We start from the raw sequence: 23,052 nt of genomic DNA on the forward strand, positions 1-23,052 counted from the left end.
AGGTTGTATTAGAGCTCATCTGTTTGAGTTCAACAAAGACTAAATTCTGCTCTTTTATGTATCATCTGAAAGGTAAATAACTGTCTCATTTATGGTATCTCAAGTTCATTGCTTATAAGTAAACTAACTCTTAAGACACATTCTCTACGTCAGGGGACAACTTCATGTTCAAACAATGGTCTTCATCTAAAATAAATGACTTCAAACACTACAGTCCTGATTCCAAACTTTCCTAGGTAATTGGTACCCATACAGGTATCTAAACTAATCAAAGATATTACCAAGTACAAATGCCAAAACTTTATGCTGTCTTTCTTGACATGTTCTGCTGCTACTTATAACTATTACATATTTAAAAAATAAGAGATGCCTACTCTCTAAAAAGCTGTTTCTCTGTATTTCTCTCACCTTGTTTACATAGTTCAAACAATTCTCTATAATAAGCTGGTAAATTTATTTATAGTGCAATACCTCATTATGTTAAAATAAAATTTAAAGGCCCCTGGCTCAAAGTTATGTCTTGTACTATAATAAACTTTTATGCTGATTATGTCTCATACTACATAGTTTTTTGTACTGACACTGTAATTTTTGTACTGTTTCAAGGCCATAGTTTATATTACAGCTTCTGGCCAGTACTAAAATTATCTTCTTAACTCAATAACACAACTACAAATATCCCTCTACTAATTAACCTTCTTCTTTCTTTTTTTTTTTTTTTTTTTTTCCAGGCTTTGGAAGAGATTCCCCTGGACTCACACTGTTGTAAAAATAGACTTATTCTCCACTCTGTCTCTGGTGCTGGTTCTTAAAGCCTTAGTTTCCCATATCAATATCAAGGTTTACAAGATCAAGATATTTTAACTAGTTTTGTATAATTATTTAAATTCTATCTAAATGTGATATAAGAATCAAAATTAAGTCTTTATTTTGTTGCATATGACACCTGTTTGCAACAGGTTTCTTAAGTGCTCTGCTCTTAAATGTTTTCCTATTAGGTAGGATTTATTTATTTGCTTTAAAGTTATTTTAATAGATAAAACTGGGCCTAATTAAATAAAATGTATTTCATTTTATTATTTAACTAATATAATTATAAAAACATTATTTTGTTATGTTTATAAACTAAATAGCTGGTAATAAAAATTTATCAAGGCTAATCAAACTTTTAGCCTTTCAGCCTAATATACTTTCATTAGTTCTCCTAAAGATAAGACTTTTTGATCTTTAAACCAAGTAAGTAAAGACTATGAATGTTCTGTAGTAAAGACTTATAAAAATAAATGTTTTAAACCTAAACTCCAAAATCAGTTAACCTCTTAACTGCTATCATATATTTCAAATATTGCTTCAGTACTAATCTCTTATACTTCCTATGTTACCTAAACCAAATCTTTGTATTTCCACAAATTCCAATTAACTTCTCATCCAAGTGAATAATTTCTTCTTCCTTACCTATCACCTATATTATTATTATTTTTCAACCTTAAATATAGTATTCATGTCATCTGTAAATATCATGTCACATGCAAGAAAACTTAAACATGGATAATAACCAGATCATCATGACTAATAGGTTTAACATGATCTAGGAGTTTCTTTCCTGATGGCTCTGAGAAGTATCACTCTCCTGGAGAGCTGCCTCTTTGCCTGTTCATATAAAATCCACATGGGATAATAGCCTACTATGTACACAAACTACAAAGTGAAATTTAACAAATGGAGAACCAAAAAGCTGAGACTCCCAAAACGCCACACCTGTATGAGCAAAAGTTCAATGATAGACTATACTGATTTTAGAAAAGTAAATGTTACCAATTCAGAACCAATAATATTTTGGGCTATATTAGCCTTTACAGTTTTTTTTTTTGGTTTGTTTTTATTTATTTGAGAGTGACAGACAGACAGAGAAAGAGGCAGATAGAGAGAGAATGGGCATAGGCATGTTTCCCTTATGCATTTTGCTTATGTGGGTCCTGGGGAATTGATCCTCGAACTGGGGTCCTTAGACTTCACAGGCAAGCACTTAGCCACTATGCCATCTCTCCAGCCCCTATATTAGCCTTTTCAGTGGCCAAAAATATTATTTCTCTCCATGCAACCTGATATCTCTCTGATCAGCTAGAATATCTTTTGTTGTAAATTAAAAAAACAAAACAAAACTCACAGCTCTATTAACTTCAAGTTAAACCTATGCTGTCTCTGACATGTACTTTAATCCCTGATTATGATAATTCTCCTTTTTGGTCCTTGCATACTCAGATGCCTCACTGAATTTTTCCAAGACAGAATACACATCTTTACTTCACAGCAAGTCACTGAATTCTTCATGGCCACTGAATATCATCAGCCCCTGAGTATCCAATCTCCACAGAACTGCACAGCATGCCCCAAAAGATCTACTGCCCCCACCCAGCAGGAAGTACACTGAAATTGTATCACTCATGTTCCTTCCCATGCAGTCCACACCCATTTTTTTTTTAAATCCTTCCAAAGTGTAGGACTGAAGGGTTAATATAGCTTTCCCTGAAAACCAGAGGGAACTAAAGAGTTATAACTATCCCTAGGACTAGAAGGCTGTAAAGAAACAACAGAGGCATTCAGCAATTTTCTCTTACAATTTTCTTACACTTTTAAGAAGGAATTTAGAAGAAACTAATTATGTAATCTAGGCAGGGTATATGGGCATTTTGTTTATGCTTTCCATCTTATACAACATAGATTTATGAGTTAAGATCACTGTTCAAAAATTTTAAAAAGCCATCAAAGCTAGATAAGAGTAACTCAAATTATCGTGAGTATTTAACAATATTTAACTTGGGCTGATTTTTAATAATACAAAACAAAAGTCAAATGCAGTGATGTATATCTATGAGGCCAGCAGTTAGAATGAGGATGCAGGAGGATCAAAAATTAAATGTGGGGTTGCAGCCACTGCTGCTGGCATCATACCTGCCCCATGGGTCTTAGTGAGGCCAGGTGGCATTCCAGGATAGAAGACAAGCCAATTTGGGAGAAAATTGGATCCAGCTTCATTCAGCATTACTACCAGTTATTTGATAATGACAGTACCCAACTAGGCAGAATTTATACCGATGCATCATGCCTTATGTTCAAAAGAGAGCAGTTCCAGGGGAATGCTGTTATTGTCAAGAAGTTGTCTAGCTTTCCATTCCAGAAAATTCAGCATAGCACATATCAGCTGGATGCATCTTCAGCATAGTCATGGGCCAGATCAAGGCTGATGAAGATCCCATCATGGTTTTCCCTCAGATGTTACTATTAAAGAACTTCAGGGATGCTTTGGTTTGCACTAATGACATGTTCAGGCTTGCCCTGTATGACTACATCTGAACCCCTCCTGGCTAGTTCTTCACCTGTTTCCTTCTCCCTCCACTTCCCCGTACACTCATACACCTCTAGATGTTACAAATGTTACACATAAATGAGCAGGGAGAAGGTGAGAATGGGCGCAGTGTGCTCTGGCCACCAAGGTTTTGTGCATGAGGGTTGGATGCTACACTAGCTGCACCTGACAGGACAAGTTTGCTTTATGCCAATGCCTGCCTGGGAAAGACTTAAGTAATGCAAGAGATTATCATTTTCTTTTCTTTAATCTACTGACAAGTTGCTCTAGTAAACCAAAGAAGTGAAGGAGAAATACTCCTCATTGTCCAGATATTGATTTGTTCATATGCTTCAAATGCCTCATGATACAATAAAACCACATAAATTTTCTTAACAACAACAACAAAGTTAAAGGCCAGTTCGAGCTACATAAATAATAAGGCTGTCTCAAAAATAAATAAAATCAGGCTGGAGAAATGGCTTAGCGGTTAAGCACTTGCCTGTGAAGTCTAAAGACACTGGTTTGAGGCTCAATTACCCAGGACCCATGTTAGCCAGATGCACAAGGGGGCACAGGCATCTGGAGTTTGTTTTCAGTGGCTGGAGGCCCTGGCATGCCCATTCTCTCTTTCTATCTCTGCCTTTCTCTTTGTCTGTTGCTCTAAAATAAATAAAATAACCAATTTTTTTTAAAAAAAAAACAAAATAAATAAATAAATAAAATGTAGCTTGGTGTGGTGGCCCATGCCTTTAATCCCAGTACTCGGGAAGCAGAGGTAGAAGTATTGCCATGAGTTCGAGGCCACTCTGAGACTTCATAGTGAATTCCAGGTCACTCTGGGCTAGAATGAGACCCGACCTCAAAAACCCAAAATAAATAAATTAATTAATAAAAAAATAAAATCTAAAACAAAACAAAAAAAAAATTTGAATGCTCTGCAACACTGAGCCAAATTCTATCATTTTCACTGACTTTCCTGTCATGTTGATAGATTTTGGTTGACCTTGGTCTTGCCGTCTTCTGAAAAAGAAAAGCAGATTCTCCAAGGGAGAGTGAGATCAGCATAGGTTAAAGGGAATAAACATTATTAATTTAGAGAGCTCATGATCAATGTAGACCCTCTTTGGGCAAAAAACTAATTGAGTTTATCACTGAAGACCATAATCTTGATCTCCATAGTATTCTGACTTGGTTCCCAGTTTTAACTATGGGTTTCTTTCCCCTGAAGCAATATCTTAGCCAATCAGAAGGCCATTGGTTACCCACCAAGGCTGGGTACTGCCACTGCAAATGTTTGTGCATCTTGTCCATCTGGTTACTTTTGAATAGAAGTGTTCCCTGATTGCTCACAACTTTGTTGGCTACATTCCCCTAGCACTAAATGGGCTAACCATCTGGGAACTGTCTACCTTCTAAATTCCAGCCAGATCTCTGAGTGTTCTGTGTCAGCAGCATGTGGTGCCTTCAGCAATAGGGTATTACCTTTTACTTTGGGTGGGAAATCGAGTGCTTTGACAGAAACCTGTCATGTTTTGGGCCCCTCAATATAATATCTAAAACTACTACATGAAAAAATATGAGGGATTCTCCACGATATAGAAGTGGGAAAAGAAGACTTACTGAACACCACCCCAGTAGCCCAGTAAATTAAACCATCACTCAACCAGTGGGATATCAAGAAGCTAAAAAGCTTTCACACAAACACACTGTAAACAGAGCCAAAAGATTACCCACAGAATGGAAGAAAATCTTAACCAGCTACAACACTGACAGAGCAATATCTACAATCTTCAAAGAACTCAAAAATTAAATGGCAATATATCCTGGAGAGGATGTGGGGAAGAAGGAACCCTCCTTTGCTGTTGATGGGAGTGCAAACTTGTATAATCACTGTGGAAATCATTATGGAGACTCCTGAGAAAGATAAAAATAGAGCCACCAAATGACCCAGTTTTTCATTACTGGCCATTTACCCTGAAGGCTCCAAACTTCACTTCAATATGTCAACCATGTTTATAGCTGCTCAATTCATAATAGCTAAGAACAGGAAAGAATTCAGGTGCCCTATATTGGACAAATGGATAATGAAGATGTGGTACATTTACACAATGGGATTCTAATCTACAGTAAAGAAACATGGCATAATGAAATTTGTAGGAAACTGGACAGACTTGGACCAGATCATAATCACAAACTCACACAAGCACAGAGAGACAAACACCACATATTCTTCCTCATCTGTGGTTCCTTACCTGGAAAATCTTGAGTTGCTGGTACACCTGACAGGCAACTCAAGAAATGGGCAGTAAAGATGGAAGGGTATGGGGGAAGGAGAATGATGGATGGGGAAGATACACACAAAACTAACTGCAAAATGAATTAGTACCATAGAAAACTTTCTCATGGATTGAATACTAAAATATGTAGCCCTCAATAGGAGTAGGGGGCAACTATCTGATAAGAGGGGCCCTAGAGAAGATGTGATGAAGCCTAAACTTAAAACATTTGGCTCTGACCTGTAACTCCCAGTCCCAGATATCTGTTGCTACCCACATTGAGCTGTGTACCAGACCTTTAGACTGCTTAGGTCCAGGGAACTAGCTAGGAGAAGGAAGGAGATAACTGGTCCACCTTTCAAGACCTGGTAATAAAGTCTTACTTTAGAATACTAGGTCACTGCCATGCACATACAAAGCAATATGTTCAGCAGTGTTTTATAACTAACATGATTTTTACAAAAGCAATGTATATAAAGTCCCTGTTTTTCCACTAAACTGTACTAGATGTTTAACAGCATTGTTGATATACAATTCAAATAACAAAATATATTTATTCAAAGTAGAATTACTTTAGTAGAATAACCTTATTTTAGAATATTTTCAGAAACCTTGATTTCAGCCTGTTGATATTTCCAACCTATAAGCCAATGTGAAAATAAGTATAGGTTGTTCCAGCCTCTGACAACTTGTAATGATTTAAAATGGGTCCATAATGACAGTAGTAAGGGGAAAATAATATGGATTTAATTTTTTTATGTTTTGAGATTCTGTTTTATTATATTTTTATTTTTATTTATTTATTATTATTACTATTTTGTTTTTCAAGTTAGGGTCTAACTCTAGTCCAGGCTAACCTGGAATTCATTATGTAGTCTCAGGGTGGCCTCGAGTTCATGGTAGTCTTTGTACCTCTGCCTCCCAGAGTGCTGATATTAAAAGTGTGCACCACCACACCCAGCTTGTTTTAGTTTTTAATTGAATTGAATAATGCCTATTTTACAGAATTTTATAATTAAGTATGATAATTGACAGAAATATCTAAAATAAAAACTTAGTACTAATAATGTTATAATTTAGATTTAATTTTAATTAAATATAGTCAAATATTTTATAATTCACATATTTAGAGAATATCTTGTGAAAGGAATATATAAAATGAGGTATCCTTTAATATGACTTTTTCATGGTTGAACTAAACATCAATGCATTTTAAAATTACAAATGCTTTGTAAGGAATCATTTTAAACTGCCTCATATGCTTTTCAATTTTTTTAAGTTATGCCAAGCTCTTCTTGTTGCTTTCAGTTGCCATAGCTCATTACTAAACTGAAATATAACTCTAGAGTACCATGTGTTCCTTCTTTTTCTACAAAATAAGTTTACAATTTCTGTTTATTAAATTTTTCATGTCTGCTTTACATTAGATTTCTGAACTTCATCTTTCTATAGGATTATATTGTGTCCAATGTTGTTTGTTATAATGTATTCCTCTATAGATAATAGTTGACAATTATTAAATACACATGCCAAAGCAGCCTAGGGGAGAAAAAGCCAGAAAAACCCCAGCAAAATATACATTTTTACTAAAAAGTAAGGTGTATAAGAAATTAAAATGGCAGCAGAGAAGTAGGAGAGATCCAGAGCATCCAGAGCCACACAGGCAGGCAGAAGTGGCTCCAACAGCAGCAGCACAAGGCCCGCAGGGCCACAGTGGCCAGGCTTGACTTGAGCCACAGGAAAAGCCAGGTGAGGGGATTCTCTACTCACACCAGAGCTCTTCAAAAACTCAAGAAACATGAAGGGAGAACAGCAGTGACCAACAGAGGAGCAGATCATGAAGTAGAGGATCATGTGGACCAGCGAGAGAACTAGATCCATGGCTGAATTTTGCAAGCCCTTCAGGGAAGAAATAACACCATTGCTTCTAAGCTTTTCGATAAAATAGAAAAGAAAAAAAAAAAGGGAATCCTACCAAACTCCTTCTACGAAGCCAGCATCACCTTGATACCAAAACCAGGCAAAGATAGAACAAAAAAAGAAAATTACAGACTAATCTCCCTCATGAACATGGTTGCAAAAAATTCTCAACAAAATAATGGCAAACAGAATACAAGAAAATATCAGAAATGTCATTCACCCTGACCAAGTAGGCTTTATCCCAGAATTGCAGGGATGGTTTAACATATGTAAATTGATAAATGTAATACATTATATAAATGGACTGAAGGACAAAAATCACATGATCATCTCATTATACACAGAAAAAGCATTTGACAAAATCCAACATCCGTTCATGACAAAAGTCCTACAGAGACTGGAAATAGAAGGAAATTATCTCAATATAATAAAGGGTATTTATGATAAGCCTACAGCCAACATATTACTAAATGGGGAAAAACTAGAAGCTTTTCCACTAAAATCAGGAACAAGACAAGGGTGTCCACTGTCCCCACTTTTATTTAATATAGTTCTGAAAGTCTTAGCCATAGCAATAAGGCAAGAGACACACATAAAAGGGATACAAATTGGAAAGGGAGAGATCAAGTTATTATTTGCAGATGACATGATTCTATATATAAAGGACCCCAAAGACTCTACCAGCAAACTGTTAGAGCTGATTAATACCTACATCCATGTAGCAAGACACAAAATAAATACACAAAAATCAGTAGCATTCCTACATGCTAACAACAAACACATAGAGGATGAAATCAGAGAATCAATCCCATTCACAATTGAATAAAAGAAAATAAATTAACTTGGAATAAACCTAACCAAGGAAGCAAAGGATCTCTACAATGAAAACTTTAAAACACTCAAGCGAGAAATTGCAGAAGACACTAGGAAATGGAAAAACATCCTTATTCCTGGATAAGAAGGATCAGTATTGTGAAAATGGCAATCTTAACCAAAAGCAATCTAACATTTAATGCAATCCCCATCAAAACTCCAATTGCATTCTTCACAGAAATAGAAAAAAAAATCTGAAAATTCATTTGGAATCACAAAAAACCTCAAATAGCTAAAATAATACTGAGCAACAAAAATAAGGCTGGTGGTATCACCATACCTGATTTTAACCTATACTACAGAGTCATAGTAACAAAAACAGCATGGTACTGGCACAAAAGCAGACATTGAGATCAATGGAACAGAATAAAGGACCCAGATGTAAGACCAGTTAGCTGTAGCCACCTGATATTCAATAAAAGTGCCAAAAATACTTATTAGAGAAAAGTCAGCCTCTTCAGCAAATGGTGTTGGGAAACTGGATATGTATCTATAGAAGGATGAAAATGGATTTTTCCCTCTCTCCATGTATAAGAATTTAGTCCAAATAGATTAAAGATCTTAACATCAGACCGGCAACTCTGAAACTGCTAGAGGAAAAAGTAGGGAAACCCTTCAACATATTGGTCTTGGCAAAGACTTTCTGAATATAACCCTAATTGCTTAGGCAATAAAACCATAGATTAACAGCTGGGACCTTATGAAATTACTAAGATTATGTATGGCAAAGGACACTGTGAATAAAGCCAAGAGGCAACCTACAGAATGGGAAAAAAATCTTTGCCAGCTATACATCTCATAGAGGATTAATATCTAGGATATACAAAGAACTCAAAAAACTACATAATAAAAAAATCAAACAAGCCAATTAAAAAATGGGCTATGGTACTAAATAGAGAGTTCTCAAAATAAGAGATCAGATGGGACATAAGCACCTAAAGAAAGTTCTACATCCCTAGTCATCAGGAAAATGCAGATTAAAACTTTTAAGATTCCATCTCACTCCTGTTAGATTAGCTGCCGTCATGAAAACAAATGACCATAAATGCTGGTGGGGATGTGGAAAAAGAAGAACCCTTCTACACTGTTGGTGGGAATGCAATCTGGTCCAGCCATTGTGGAAATCAGTGTGGAGGTTCCTAAGACAGCTAAAAATTGATCTACCATATGACACAGCTATAGCACTCCTAGGCATATATACTAAGTAGTCATCTCATTACATTAGAAATACTTGCTCAACCATGTTTATTGCCACTCAATTCACAATAGCTGGGAAATGGAACCAGCCTAGATATCCCTCAACTGATCAGTGGATAATGAAGATATGGCACATTTATACAATGGAGTTCTACTCAGCACTAAAGAAAAATGAAGTTATGAAATTTGCAGGAAAATGGATGGATCTGGAAAGGATTATACTACATGATGTAACCCAGGCCCAGAAAGCCAAGTGTCGCATGTTCTCACTCACATGTAGATCCTAGCTACAGATGATTTGGCTTCTGTGTGAGAAGGAAAAAACTCAGTAGAGAGGCCAGTTTGCCAGAAAAAAAAAAGATATAAATGGAAGAGAAAGGAAGGGAGGGGGTACTAAATAGGATAGTATAATGTAAGTAGAAGAATAGATTAATGGGTGTCAACAGGCTCAAAGTGAGGTCAGGGGAAGAGATTGAGTAAAGGAAAGGTGAAGGGAGGGCTAATCAAAATCTAAGAGGATATAAATAAATCATATGGAATCCTACTTTTATGGACAATGGAACACTTAGGAGCCATAGATTGTTGCTAGAAAATTTTCAGTGCCAGGGATGGGATACCTCCAGTGAGTTGTTGGCCAAGGAGGTTCCTGATGCCCCCAAAACATTATAGGCCATTACCAAATCCCTTGGTTTCCCACCAGGAATTGATGGTAAGACCCTATTGCTGAAGACTCCACATACTTGGGCTGAAAGTCCACTAAGAAGAACTGATGGAACTGAGCTGATAACCTCATCCTGTAGATCAGCTGACAGAAAGCTGGAAGAAGCCATTCTGCATGCAGGTCAATGATAGAAAGAGAAATCACCAGTGAAGATACTCAACAGGGGACACTACAAGCTTTATATTTGGTCAGCTAGTCCAAATGAGCCAACCAGTGCAATAATGGTACATCTATCATGGTGGAAACCAACTGCCCTCTAATTGGACTGGAGGCCTGCTCCATGGGAGGGAATACATCCCCGATACTGAAAACTTAAAACAGGGGTTGTCATGATCCCTAGGGGTGCAATGTCTTCTGCTGTCTGGCTAAATGTATATACTATGCTTATCAAAGTGTCCAGTAAGCACTTCTCTTAATGTTCATACCCTTATATTAATGCTACTCTCACTTTTGGTAGAGAATCTTCTCTTTTCAGATGGCAATGACCTTGGGACAACTCAGAAGGCATCATGGTGCTGAGAAGTGACAGCAGTGCTCTTTACTGCAGTATCTGTATCACACCTTCCAAGGCTCAAGGTCTAATGCAGAAGAGGTGAGGGAAAGACTGTAAGAGCTAAAGGAAGGGTAGGACTCCTTACAACATGTTTCCTCCAGACACAAAATGGCCTGGATATCCATGACCTCACAGTGCCTGACAGTACCTACACAAGACCATCATAAGAGGAGGAAAAGATCATGACATCAAAATAAAAGAGAGCCTGATTTAGAAGGACAGGGGATATGATGGAGAATGGAGTTTCAAATGAGAAAGTGGGGGGAAGGAGGGCATTACCATGGGATAGTTTTTTTTATAATCATGGAAATTGTTAATAAAAATTTGAAAAAATAAAAAAATAAAATAAAAAATTTAAAACAACAACAACAACATGGAAACAGTGGAGGTGGGCGCTTCTACTGTGGTTGGGCTGCCAGTATGGCTTCCAACAGGGTGAAAGTAAGCGCTGTGGGCCCGGTAGCAAGGCCCTCAGGTACTTGACAACATAGGGGACTGGCTCTGTGGCATCTACTGCTTTACCACCATCCGGAACGACTTCTGCAGGAACTTGATCCTCAAATTGGGACTCTTTGCTGCGGGAGTTTGGTTGGCCAGAAACTTGAGTGACATTGGCCTGAAGGCACCTCAGTCAGGAGTGTAATTGAACAAATGGATTTCTGTGCTGGAGCCCAGACTTTCCAAAAACTGTCTACAGTCTGTGACCACTACAAAATAATGCTTAGATGGCTGCTGGAGTTTGACGCAGGCAGGCTCCTCCTTCCTGGTCCCTGGCTGACATCCACCTGCTGTTAAGCTTCAGCGCTGCCATTGTTCTGTGAAGTCCCTTACATAGTTGCCGAGTTTCTACAGGGGGTGATCTTTGCTCTTGTACTGTTATAAAGGTTTTTTAACAGACCTTTGAAATAAAGACTGCACACAAGGAAAAACAAATAAACAAACATGGAAACACTAAGGAATATGATCTCTTAAGCCCTCTGCCATGATGCTATCTGTAACAACTCATGTCTTACATTTTAGTTGCCTTTCTATAGTTTTCTGTGGCCTTCAAATCAAGTAAGAAAATGGAAAAAATTAAGTGTAAAATATGTATTGTGTTAGGAATGACACCTGAGGAGAATTTCTGTTAACATGTTGCAAAAATTAGTATAATAGACTGGAGAGCTAAATTCAGAATGATTAAAGTATGAGCTAATGATTTTGTAAAATTAATCATTTAGAAGAAAATGATCAATCATGATATTACCAATCAAAAATAATGACCTATAGAGGCTTTGAACAAAATTATTTAATGAGAATGACTAGCCCACTATGTCTATAGGAAGAACTGTACAAGTATATAATAAGATGTTTTTTTCAGAAGGGACGTTTAGAAAGGAAAAGGCTAGATTGACTTCAGAAGACATTGCACTCATCGTTTTGCCAAAATTATAGTCATAGAGCATTGCACATTAAAACTACTTCAAATTTATATGATTATGATAAAAAAAAAAGCTGACATCCCCATTTGGCCCACCATATTTTCAGTACTAACTAGGGAAGTTTGATACCCATATTTAGTGCAAACAAATCCGAATTTCTTTAAAAAATGTTTGTGAAGCTGGACATGGTGGTGCATGCCCTTAATCCCAACACTCGGGAGGCAAAGGTAGGAGGATTGCCTTGAGTTCAAGGCCACCCTGAGACTACACAGTGAATTCTAGGTCAGCCTGGGCTAGAGTGATACCCTACCTCAAAAAAAAGAAAGTTTGTGAATATAGTATATAACCCTCTAAATCTTACAAGAGACAGATTTGTGTGGACAGTGTGATTGAACATGCTCACATTGCCCAGTTATAAAGAATGCTGACAATAAAACAAAGCAGACTTTGTTATAATATACTATGTTTTGTTCATTCAATTTTAGCTAAATTGCATCATTGAAAATAGATTAAAGTATTCAAAACTTTAAAGTAAAGAAACAATACATTGCTTTATTTTTATGTCTTTCTTCATAATCTCTCTCATCTCAGTCATGGTCTGTTTCATCCAAGTTAATAAATATTGTTGGTAATGTGCAAACATTTACTAAATTCTTTCCTTCTTGCTTTATTCTGGAAGTTGGCTTCCTTTCTAGCATGTAATATAATAATCATGAAATACCAGTCTTTGAACATTTTTTCTCACATTTTGTTGCTTCTATTTCTGTATGGAAGATCCCCAGAATCAAGAATTCATGGTCAAAATACTAGGTACACATTTCACTGCAATATACAACCAAGTTACTTTCTCCTCTAAAATGGGAAAGAACCTTTTCCAGTATTGTTGCTAGCATTGTATATTAGGGCCTTAAATGTTTTACAGTTTGATTATGTATTCAAGAATATGTCCTCATTAATTTAATTTTAATTTCTTCCACTAATAGTAGGTTGATCATTTTTATGTTTGCTGAAATAATATGTCATGATCTTTGACAATTTTTCTGTTGATCAGTGTTTTACTTGAAAACTCTTAGGATCATTAGGCTGTAACCCATTTGAATTTCTTTCATTATTTGATGTTTTAAATTTAATTGACATTTTAAAACACCTGAGTTAATAAGTACATTAGTTACTTTTCTCATTGCTTCAAGTACATGACAAAAACAGCTTAAAAATGAAAGGTTTATTTTTCCTTACAGTTTAAGGGTACATTTCATCATAGCAGAGGAATAACTCATGACAGTAAGAGCAGGAGGTGTCTAGTCACAGTGTATCTGCAGGCAGAAAGTAGAAAGATAAATACTGGTTCTCAGCTCTCTTTGTCCCTTAATAAACCCCATAGAATGGTGTCACCCACATTCATGATTTAACTCATCAGTTAAACCTTTCTGAAAACATCCTCATAATCAATATCCAGAGGAATGTTTCCAATGTGATTCTAAATTCAGGCAACAATGAAGAGTAACTATCACACTAATCTTGAATAAAAAGAAATTGAAGGTTGGTGAGATAGTTTAGCAGTTAAATGCATTTGCTTGCAAAACCTGATGGCCCAAGTTCAATGGCCAAGTACCAATGTAAAGCCAGAAGCAAAAAGTTTTGCAAATTTCTAAGATTCATTTACAGTGGCAAGAGGCCCTAGTGTGCCTATTCATTCTCTACCTTCCTCTTTCTCTCTCTCTCTTTGCAAAAGATAAATAAAACCATAAAAATAGTTGTCAAAAGAAAGAAATCTTTAACTTCTGTAAACATTTCCTGGATTTTCATATTTATTGTTTCTTTTTGTGTGTGTAGTATTTATTTTTAATTAAGAAGGAACTTTGTATGGACTCATCATGTGTTGGTACCATCATTTCCTTCTTCCCTGCCCCCAGTCTGCTGAGGGTCCTCCTCAGTGGGATATCTGGTATCCACCATGGGGTTGTGGGTTATGAGATGTGAGGGCAGTAGTCAGTAATTATAAGAAGGAGGGACAATACCTCTGGACATTCTCTTCCACTCTGTAGATCTTACAATCTTTTGGCCCCTTGCCCACAAATTTCCCTGAGCCATAGTGGGCATGTTTTAAGTCTACTTTAGTGTTGTGCTCTCAGCAGCTTTTGGATTTCTGCTTTGGTACCTTTTGAGTATCCTCAGTGTAGACTGTTTCCATTATCTGGCACTGGTTGTCAGGCTCACTACTGAAGCAGCATTCTTGCTCATCTTGCTGATTCCTCTACAGTTTCACCTGGGCCCTGGCTGATGTGCCAGTGTGGTATATCTTTTTGGTTCTCCCTGCCCAGATGTTGAGTTTATTGTTTAATTCTTATATCTGAATGATAATCTATCTAGAAATGGCATTGACAATATCTGAAACAATGTTACATGAGTTACAGCAGTCACTGTGCCTGTGCAGAGCTATTTGATATGATGTACATCATCATCATCTATGAATTCTAGCTTATCTTGAACCTAGTGCTAGATATATTATTTAATCTCCATAATCAGTTTTCCCTTGGTTCCAATGACTTAACAATATGACCTAGATATATTTTAAGAAGCTTTCTCTACTCCTCATCTTTTCACCACAAACATTTGTTATTGATGACTATATTATTCTGTATGAAATGTCAGGTAACTTTATTCATAAGTTTAGAAACTAAAGCACTATTGATATTTCCATAGAATTTATAGAAAAAGAACATTTGGTAATTTTGACCTAAGGTTTAGTTTCTTACATTTAAAAAAAAATATATATTGAGCAGAAAAATTCACATAAACTGGCCTATAGGGAGATGTGTTTATTTGAAGTATGAAGTTTAATATAGAACTTTTGGAGCCATTCTGGCAGTGTGATATTTATTTCTCTGTGTACACAGAAAACAGGAGGTTAAGTTTCCACAGAAAACAAAAGAAAAAAAAATCTTATTTTTTACTCTTATCTCAAGAGAATAATTCCTCATAATGACTTAGGTCCAAAATGGGGACAAAAGGAATACAATGTAATATTTCCCTTGGTTCATAATTAACAAGTATCTTATCTGTTATTCACTTTGGTTTATAGTCTATTTAGTGTATAACAAACCACAGAAATGTATAATTAGGATATATTTTAGCCAGAAACTTAGTCAAATACAAAATAGGAGATAATAAAATTCAATACATGTTTTGAAAGGAAATAATATCTTCTCTAGAATTACATTTTTTTAAAAAATTACCAGCCATGATAACATTTTGTGATAGTAATGGTTACTAGAAAAAGTTAAATTTAATTGTAATTAAGTTTAACATTTTATGATTTCGTGGAAAAGCCACTGGTTTGTTACTTTATAAACTTGGATGCAAACTCAGACTCGACGTTATGACAGTTGAGTAAGTTACATAACCATGCTAAACCCCAGGCTATTCATGTATATAACAGTAACATTAAAAAAGTTTTGGATGGCTAGTGACAAGTATGAGATTTAAAATATTATCAGTTTTATTATCAAGTGTTCTGAAAAATGATCTATAGTGACTGTACTTTCAGTTCCTAATGAGTGAGTCTATTAGGGATCTGGCAAGCAAAAGTAAAAGAAGTGGCAAGTAGCAGATAACAAACAGAATATCCAGCCACCCAGAATCTTCATAGGAAATGATTGGCATACACCTGCAGATCAGTGGAGAACAGATGGCAAGTGACAGAGCATCAGATCTGCACTTACAACATCCAGCAGGAAGAACTGAAGAAGCCCCATGCAACAGTCATCTGGAGTTTCTAGGTGAGGTTTCTGGGCAGAGGTCTGCCCCTTGGGTAGGATGCTGATTAACCATTCCAAGCTCATTTTTATTCCCTCGGTAAATAACAGTAAGCTATATTCATATATGGAAATTTAGGAGGGCACCAGCCAGTGTAGGAGATAGTTTACTTTTGAGCTGTTCTCTAGGGCATGACCCTTGGTCTGGGGGGAGGGGCAGGACCCATTACCAGAGTCAGCTCTCAGAACTCTGTGACAGAATATGACAATTCACCAATATAACCTATATTACATTTTGTCCTTACCTTGTTTGTGTGCTGCCACAGAATACTAAGTGGATGGCAGAGACAAAGCAGTGGTCACATAGCTGTAATACCACTAATGCAAGTCCAGTCATCATAGGCAACCACCTCACTGTATCATGTATGCATGCTCTTCACCATGCAGTTCATCTGAAAAGTAGAATAACTTATTTTGTTAATTTCATTTTATACAACTGAAAATTTTCTTCTGAGAATTATCACTAAGGATAAAACAACTCATGGCTGAAAACTCTGTTCCCCAAACAATGCAATAACAGCAATTAATCAATAGTGGTTCTGTGGTTACATGCAGTCATAACTAAAAAGGTTTGTGACCATCTGCTGCTGTCACCTTCTTTCATATGTTGACCTTGATATTTCCATCTTCCCAAGTTCCTGTTCTCCTGCCACAGTTTCCCATGAAAGCCATGAGCCCAAAGCTCCTTTTAGGGAGCTGTGGGTGATAATCAATCAAACTTCTACAGCTACTTCTGTGCTGATGAAGTATGTGGTTCCAAGGATGAGGTACAATGAGGCCTTTCCTATTCTGTCTATTGGTTGTACATGAAGTTTCAGAGTCCCTGCATCATAAGTTTAAAGTGGATATATAACCTAGAAGTCACAAATTTTATGAGACTGAAAATACAAGATCTAAGCAAGAGCAGCATGATCATGCCAACCAATGTCCCCAGAAAGGGCAAGATCCAGAAAAGCCAAAACCTGTCTTGGTTCTTTGGGGGTACAGTTCCTTGGAATGCTAACAAATAGGTGAGAATGTGACAAAATTCAAAAGTACATTTTTTGAAAGAATCCAACAGTTGAAAGCTTGAATTCTTGATTGTTCATTTTTAATATATCAATTACTTATTTTTGTTCTATATCATTACCAATCATTTTCTTCTGCAGTTATACTTTGTTCTGGGTGTTTTTTGTCAAATATGTGTGAGGGTATGTTTGTTTGTTTTTTAACCAAAACACATATTCTCATATTTAACATCCTACTTAAAATTTTTCTTCATACTACTTACTGTGTTTTCTTTTACTCTTTTTTAAAAATATTTTATTTTCTTTATTTATTTGAGAAAGAAAACTAGACGGGAGGAGAGTGGGGGAGAGGGAGAAGATGGACATTCCAGGACCTCTAGCCACTGCAAACAAACTCCAGTTGCATGCACCCCCTTGTGCATCTGGCTTATGTGAGTCCTGGGGAATTGAACTTGGGTCCTTTGGCTTAGCAGGCAAGGACCTTAAACACTAAGCCACTTCTCCAGCCCTTACTTTTTTTTTAATATCATGAGAAATAGAACAAATAAATTACCAACTTAATAACAGAGCTGAATATAAATTATAGTTATGAAATAATGTGACAAATTAAGAACATGTGTCTACAAACTGTTAAGCTAAAGTTTCTTGTCTGCTATGGGTCTTGGTTGGACCTTACTGCAACTTGACCTTTTCAAGGCTTTTTCACATTTCTTCTTGTTTTACAAAAGTCTGAGAATTATATTCAAGCAAGAGATAATTGAGCTTTGATGACCCCAAACACTGAGATACTTTGTTAAGCAACTAACAAGAGAGATGACACAGAGAAGGCCAAGATTCTTTGTGATAACCCCATAACTGCAATTTTAAACACAAAAGGCATTTATTCCCTATATTTCAAACTACTCCCAAGAATTTTACAGTGGTTTCCAGTACATGGGTCTTTGCAGAGTTAATTTACTATGTGCATAATCATTGACTCCAAAGCTTCTTTCATTATGTTCTACTTGTTTTAGCCAGAAATGCAGGTTTTTATGGAGTGAGGACTTTTATCTTCATCAGTGTATTTATTTTCTGTCTTATTATTGCATTCAGTTTCATCCCACTATTGGGGACCCAATCTGGCCCCACACTGGCAGTGATCAGATGTATTGGCATTAAATCAGCAACCTGCAAACAGTCACTCTTTTGAATCAGGTATATGCCGCATATCCTGCTCACAGCACCAATTATCCACAATAGTTTAACTTTCAGTCTTGAATTAGTGAGTCTATTAGAGATATAGCAAGCAAAAGAAAAAGAAGTGGCAAGTAGCAGATAATAAATAGAACATCAAGTCTGGCACTGAGCAGCATCTAGTGCAAATGAATGGTTTAGGCCTGATGAACAGTGGAGAAACAGATGGCAAGCTGCAGAGCATCTGATCAGCACTTACAATGTCCATCAGGAAGAACTAGAGAAGCCCTATGGAACAGTCTATAGAGGTTGTCAGGAGAGGGGCCTGGGAAGAGTTTTCTCCTTGGGTGAGGCATCAAATTAGCCATTCCCAGCCAGGCTCTTCATACCATGGAAAATCAGTGACTTTTATACAACTCAGGCCCTATGGGCAATGGTTTACCTTTGTGCTGTTCTAGTGGGCATGATGTTTTGAAACTTTGGGCTGTAAACATGCTTGAGTCTAAGATAGGGGTTTCACCTATTTCCAGAGTCAGCTCTCAACAATCAGTAACCGCACATGACAATTTAACAACATAACAAATTGCAGCAAGATATTAGATAAGGCTATAGTTATTAGGTAAGACTATATTCATAAGAATCTACCCTGTCTCTACTTATGCATCATTATATCAAATAAATCATTTGTTTTTTTCATGATGGCATTGATCAATTTGATACAATGCTAAGCACCAACTATGAGCTAGGTGCCACCTAGCATGGATAACCAGCAGAGGCCTCTTTTGATGAAACTTACATTTTAAGTATAAAACAAAGAAATAATCAAAATACTTAAAGATTTTAAATAGTTTTATAAAGATAAGGGCAGGCTAGCATGATGGTGGAAGCTGGAGCATGCCATCTGTGGCATCCCTGGTGCTGTTCAGGAGTCTGCACCTGCCTACCTGGGAGATGCCAGGCCAAGTGTGTCTCTATCTCAAGAAGGTTGTGGATCACTATGAGAATCCTAGGAAGATGGAGTCTCTTAACAAGACATCTAAAATGTTGGAATTGGATAGATGGGTGTTCTTGAGTGTGGCAATGTCCTGAAATTACAGATTCAAGTGGATGAAAAGGGGCAGATTGTGGAAGCAAGGTTTAAAACATTCAGCTGTATATCTGCAATCACCACCAGTTCACTAGCCATGGAATGGGTGAAAAGGGAGACCATGGAGGAGGCCTTACCACCAAAATCACAGACATCACCAAGGAGCTCTGCCTTCCACCCCTCAAATGGCACTGATCCATGCTGCAGAGAGACACCTTCAAGGCTTGTTGGGAGCTATGAACCAAACCTCGGCCATGTTAACAGAAACCACCATATGGCAAATTAAGTTTCTACTTCCTCACCTAATACTCAACTACCAGAAACAAAGGGATTGGCTGATTAGGCCCCCTGCTGTTGGTAGCTAATGAAGAAACAAAGGCATTGCGGCTTAACCAGTAACTCTGTGATCTTTGGCCAGATTACGTCCCTTCCCCCTACAACCTTATATAAACCTACATGTAATAATAAACTCTCGAGGCCTTGACAAACACCTAGCATGATCTCCTTCTTGTGTCTATTTGCCTTTTTCCACTCAGGTTAACTTCCCCTCAGGTCCTTGTTCAACTCCCCGCTGGCCAGGGCAAAGGCTGCCTTGGCAGATTACAAGCTGAAGCAACAACCCAAGAAGGAAGACACAGAGAAGTGAGCCATCTGTGAAGCTCCACCAGTCACTGGTCACCTCAGCTGATTGCCTGCTACATCAGCTCCGAGACACTCACAGGATTCACCAACCTGAAATATATTTATTACAAATCTGGTTTCTTTAAACTCACATTTGTGTCCTTAATGCAGTTAATGTATATTTTGGCCTCAGAACTGAAGTCAGACAGTAGTTCTGAGTTCTTAAACTCACTAAGTGCATAAATACCTACATTTACCTAAGTATGATCTGGGAAAGAATGCTGGTAGAAGGCCTAGTCAAGATATTTAAACATTTTAAATAATTTTATAAAGATAAGGGCAGGCCAGCATGATGGTGTAAGCTGGAACTAATTATTGTACATAAAAGAGATCTGCAGATACATTATAATAAAAGAATGTAAGACCAAAAAGGAAATAAAAAAACAGCATTAAATGACCAGTACAGAATTTATATGTGTGATTCTTCCATTTGAACCATTTATGTGTTTATTGCTGAATTTTATTTTATCTTTTTAATATTTTTATTTATTTATTTGCAAACCAAGAGATAGAAGAGAGACAGAGAGAATGGGCCTGTCAGGGCCTCCAGCTACCACAAACAAACTCCAGATGCATGCACCACTTTGTTCATCTGGTTTTATGTGGGTACTGGAGAATTGAACTTCGTTCATTAGGGTCTGCAGGCAAGCACATTAACTGCTGAGCCACCTCTCCAGCATGCATATGCTATTTTAAATGTTAATTTTTTTCAAATTAGAAATAAAAATATTCTTTAAAGGAATTGATTGAATAATGTATAACTAATACACCCAATAATATGAGTTTCTACAATGATCTATGAGGCCCTCATAGATTCTATTTAGATAGTAAGAATTCCATATTAAGTTCTGGGAACATAAAGACTTATGGCCTCAGTTCACATTCTAAATTGAAAGTAATATAGTAATGTGATTAAGACAATATAAGGATTTGCATGAAGTAGTATAGTGCCACAGGGAAGTGCACTTCTATGTACATATCTATGTATGTGTTATAGTGGGAGTAAATATATAGAATCCAGGAAACTAGAAAGAAGCCAAAGAAAGTGAAAGAAAAAAAAAGGCTTCAAGGGTGAAGGTCAGGGAAAGTAACAGATCTTAAGTGATAAGAATTTTGATAAAAGGTCTACTCATAGTGAAATGTAAAACTGTACCTCCCTTAAGTACTAAACATTTAAATCTTTAGAGTAGGACTTACTGAAATTCAACAGATGGCTTCTCCATGTCTTTGCATATCTTTTCTCTTGCACTAGCAAGAGTAAAGATACTGGCTCTAGGAAAGCTAATTTTAATGGCATAATATAATGCTGTTCCCTATCCATGAGCTTTGTGAAAAACAAATTCAAACTCCTATATGTCTTCTGGTCACACTGGTCTTTCTTCTTTATGATCCAGCTTTTTTTGTCATCACTGTAAAAAACTCAGGTTCTTACTTGAAATGGAAAATGTCTTGATTCCCTTAGTCACCTGAAAAACCTTAGGTCTTGGGAAAAGTTTAAATATCACTTATTTTGGCATGTGTCCCACACAGTCTACTTCTTCCTTGTTTGCACTGATACACCAGACCAAGCTCTTCATAAATAGAAACTAATTCTTCATTGTCTGGACATTAAACACAATGATTCCTAAAAGGGAAAGTTTCCTTAATTCCCATCCAACCTGTTGCATTTGGAAATATCCAGAAAACATATATCTTGGCCCTTAGAGCCAGTTACAAAGTATGTAGTTTGCAATGCAATAAGAAAAGGCTTTCAGGAGGCCCTGGATATTGATGTGTTTGCCACTGTTACTAACAAATGTATTAGGAAAGCAGGCCTTCTGCATTTGAGACCACCTGTGAAATATTACAATGCAGTCAGTAGATACAGTAATAGAAATTAGTATTGAATGTGCTTTTCTAGTAAATTACATATTCCCCAAATAGGGCTTACATTAAAAATGATGTTTAAAAGAATCTATATAACAGTACATGCTAAAATCTTTAGCAGCAGTACCTCATACTGACCTACACATATGGGTTCAGTCCATAGGTTCTTATTGCCATTGAAATAAAAGATACCACAGAATAGATAGTTGCAAGAACTCAGATTGAAAAACTATGTGTAGTGCAATGTACTGTTACCAAGGAATTGCCTCATGTAGGTATATTCAAAATAGAAGGAATCTACACATTATGTATGCTCTTTTCATCACATTGGCCTCAGAAATGGAAGAAAATGTAGATGTTTACATAAATTTATTTCTCTGGTCCAACCTAAATATTGAAATAACATGAAATTTTTCAGGGAAAAAAGTTACCAAATACCTGTCAGTCAAATTCAATGAGTAAGCATACTTTTTTTTATTTTTTATCATGCCTATTACATCTCAGAACTTCAATGTGTTTGCCCTGAAATAGTTCAGTAATGTGAGTAATATACTTTAGAATGGACAAAGACCATGGTGCTAAGTCCTAAGCACCAGCTCCTCTCTGTTTTGCTTTTAATATGTTGCATTCATTCACTGCTTATTCCAACATCAATATTAATTTTCTTGAGTCTAATTTTCACTTTGTTACAAATTTTCTCCCTCATCTACCCAGGTATTAACAAGAACAGTACTTTATTTGAAATATCTTATGCTTTTCTACTTATCCAGTTGAAATAATTTACCATTCTCACAGAAGGAGAAAATTCTATAAACTTTCTAGCAACTCTAACAAATCCTCCTATTGTCCACTGGCTAACTCAGATGGGAGTAACAGCAATTATTTATTAACTTCAATTAATAACAACAATTAATAACAATAATTATTAACATAAGTGTGGAGGTAACAGCAATTATTAAATCAAATTACTTTGCCCAGGAACAACCATCTTAAAAATACCAACACATGGTACCCAAATGGCACCTGCTACTAACGTTACTGGTAATGGACCATCATCATGCCCTTTATAGTCCAGTGTACTTGAATTTCCCCTACTTGCATCAGACATTATCC

General features: G+C 36.5%; 2 pseudogenes; both read left to right on the plus strand.

The window, feature by feature from the left end:
* The first annotated feature begins 2,959 nt into the window (after positions 1 to 2,959).
* On the plus strand, positions 2,960 to 3,354 carry LOC101607076 (annotated as a pseudogene).
* A 7,955-nt stretch (positions 3,355 to 11,309) lies between these two features.
* Positions 11,310 to 11,532, plus strand: LOC101596049 (annotated as a pseudogene).
* Positions 11,533 to 23,052: the final 11,520 nt, after the last annotated feature.

The sequence above is a fragment of the Jaculus jaculus genome, chromosome 17 (genome assembly GCF_020740685.1).
Source record: "Jaculus jaculus isolate mJacJac1 chromosome 17, mJacJac1.mat.Y.cur, whole genome shotgun sequence".
In the NCBI taxonomy this organism is placed as follows: domain Eukaryota; kingdom Metazoa; phylum Chordata; class Mammalia; order Rodentia; family Dipodidae; genus Jaculus; species Jaculus jaculus.